Source organism: Lissotriton helveticus, chromosome 6 (assembly GCF_964261635.1).
Source record: "Lissotriton helveticus chromosome 6, aLisHel1.1, whole genome shotgun sequence".
NCBI classification, from domain to species: domain Eukaryota; kingdom Metazoa; phylum Chordata; class Amphibia; order Caudata; family Salamandridae; genus Lissotriton; species Lissotriton helveticus.
In genome coordinates, this window is record NC_136067.1 from 700,054,478 (window position 1) to 700,057,611 (window position 3,134).

Below are 3,134 nucleotides of genomic sequence, written 5' to 3' on the forward strand. Positions count from 1 at the left end.
AGAAACTCTACAAATATTAGTAAGAAGATCTGGGAAAATGTAATTTAGTCCTGCTAGAAAAATCCATACAATACAGTAGAGCGACTCAATAAAAACCCTCTTTATTGTCAATTTAACCAAAATAAAAATGAAGGAACTTGACAGTTTCATTAGGTTCCCACAATGTCAACTTCGATTTTGTTGACATTTTCGAACTCATTAATTTACTAGAATTCCTCAATGGAATGACAACCATAATGCAGTTAATCGGTGTATGGGGGCACCTCTCACGTACACACTGAATAAGAAATTCTTTGACTTAACTAATCATATTTTGAAAATAGCTAAGTATGAAACATGTTTGCAAAATTCAATTTATTATAAAAGATATCTTCAAATTGCCAAACTGCTGCTGATAACAGAACATCTGTTTTTCGATAAAATGTTGAGAAAATCATAACAAACCTTGCATGCCCTTTTCTTGAACAAGTCATCTGTACATATATACACATAAGGTATTTTATTTTGTAAATAGCTTTATTTTTGTACACATTTAAAAAAATGCTGGATAGTTCATGTCCAGTAAAATGCATTTACTGGTGCAGTCCCAAAATTGGATTCCCTCAATTTATCTGTACACTACCTTCCCAAAGCTGTCCCACTTTTAAATGGCAAGTTGAATAACAATGTGACAGAAGTTATGCCAACAGTCCTCAGGTTTGATACAGACGCTCTATTTTCTTTTTTTGTTTTAAACAATCTATCCAAGCTTCCACAACCAAGAAAACATCAAATGTTTTAGGTGAGGGAGGAGTTGAGACAATATCTAAACACACTAAATACTATAATTGTAATACAATGACAAATCTTTTTTCTTCCATTTTATATCTTAAACTTACTTTTCATTTTCAGAATAATACAAATGTAACACTCCAGCATTTTACCTTTCAGAATAACTACAAGAATTTTATATGGTGTTGGTGACATGCTTTTTTGTCAAGCAGTTAACCAAACATGCCAGAAAACACAACAAAAGTCAAATTTAAAATGCCAATTACAAGATAATGTAACTTTTTTTAAAAATAAAACATGATATTTATAATTGAGTCACTATGGGCATTGGTGCTCAGATTATGCTGCCCACTAGTTTCACCAAATCAGCTTAGACAAAATTATCCTCCACTTAAAAACCTATTCAAGAGACATTATATCCCAATACAATATCCTGCAAAGAATAACGCCTCTTGATTTCTGCTATGTTTTTCAAATTTATGGCTTGGAACCATTTTGTTGCAGTACAGTATTGTTTTAAATGTAAGACATATGGCAATAGGCACAGGAAGAAATTACATTCAAATTATTCAGGAGTCCAATACCCTAAACTCAACATAATTTGCTACAATGGAAACTAATATCAATCTCAATCTATCAAAGCAGACCCTTGTCAAATATGTGAAACAATCAACAGAAGGCTGATTTCAAAGTATCATGGCCAAGATGGATCTATTTTTTAAATGGTGATCCAGTCATAAGTAATCAATCTGTTCCCACGCGACAATAAGATTGCATGTTAATACAATGTGGTTTCTACGCCTTACCAAATCAATCCATGAAGCAGTCCGCTTGCTGAACTAGAAGAAAAAATCTACACTATTTTGTATAATTTAAATTAAGCAAATATCTCCTGGAAATTTTAAGTAGACAACCTGCTCAATAGTCACATTTTCATGCACATAAAAATCTCCAGTGAGGCCCTGAAAACAAAGTGCAAATTCGCCAATTCAACAACTGTTTTGTTTTAGAGGAAAGTCCACACTCACTCATAAAAATGTTTTAAAACAATCTTTGTATTCTTTTGTGATCTTGTTAATTACCAGACAACTTAAAATGTGCCTTTTTTTTCGCTCACCGTTGCTCATGCATTTGTTCATGAGGTTAGGCTAAGTATATGGAATGCTGCTAGCAAATGTGTGAAAAAGGCTTCAAAGAATGTTCTAACTTGAAAATATTAATGTTTTCTAAGCAAGAGAACTGAAGTTTGGGATGCCAATATCACTTATCAAGATGACAAGTGCATTGGTTATCAAATGCAAGACATTTTTTTAAAAACCACGGTTTTCTTTAAAAACATGCAACCCTAGTGTAGCCATTTATGGTTGAGATGTCAGAATAATGAAGTTAAGAAATCAATTTTTTCATTAAATTAGATCCAGCTTGCAGCTAAAGGACAAAAGCATATCGGAAACGTAAATGGAGAACCATATCCCTGAATATTAAATTTATCAACTTCACCTGTAATCTAACCAGTCTGTTGATTTTGATGAAACCGCAAAAACCAGCATTGTTACATTTACAAACATTTGAATTATAACTTGGTATTTTAAGTTGCACTTTAAATCCCAGCTGTCCCAGAAATTGACACAACATACTAAAATGGTTTATTAGGCTATATCAACATATCTATATAGATATACATATATATCTATCTAGATACATGGACAAAATTATGTAAACACATACAGGCTATTGGCAACCACTATACTAAGTTATGTAAATACAAGTAAACATGTTCAAATGTGTGATACTAAGTTTTTAAATCAAACCATCTTTGCACCAACACACATTTATATTAATGACACATAAAAAAAAATAAAAACTTTATTACAAAAATAAGTTACACTCGCCTCCAGCTTACAGTATAAAACAATTTTATTTGCAGGAATGCAAAATGATTGTTTGTCATGAGCATTTTAAACATATGCCATTAATTTTCCTGGTTAAAATGTGTATTTACTGGGGAAACTAGTGTGTATAAAACCTTATTAGGCAATAATAGATCTGGTTTCATTGTGGTGCCTATTGAGTATGTAGATTAACTGCAGTATCCCTTAGGGAGCATTGGAGGGGCAAATGAGGCGGAAGACAAAGTATCCACGCTCATTTTTGTTAGACTTTCAATAAAGGATGTTTCAATAAAGGACATTTAACCACTGAATACTCACGGTTATCAAGGTGCTTCAAAAATTAAAAACATACCACAAAATGATTGTACCCTACTCTACAGGTTATCATGATCTGCATAAGAAATGGAATGCTGAACACTTTAGTGATCAGCAGTAAGAATGCTCTAATGAAAACATATCTTATATTTTACC

At 32.2% G+C, this 3,134-nt stretch overlaps 1 protein-coding gene across 6 annotated transcripts in view; it reads right to left on the minus strand.

The window, feature by feature from the left end:
- Positions 1-495: 495 nt before the first annotated feature.
- SYNCRIP (synaptotagmin binding cytoplasmic RNA interacting protein) overlaps positions 496-3,134 on the minus strand; it is a 682,339-nt gene continuing 679,700 nt past the window's right edge. For all 6 annotated transcript variants that reach the window (XM_078648172.1, XM_078648171.1, XM_078648170.1 and 3 more), the window contains exon 12: positions 496-3,134. This exon is cut by the window's right edge. The gene's annotated coding sequence lies outside the window, so the exon portion shown is untranslated.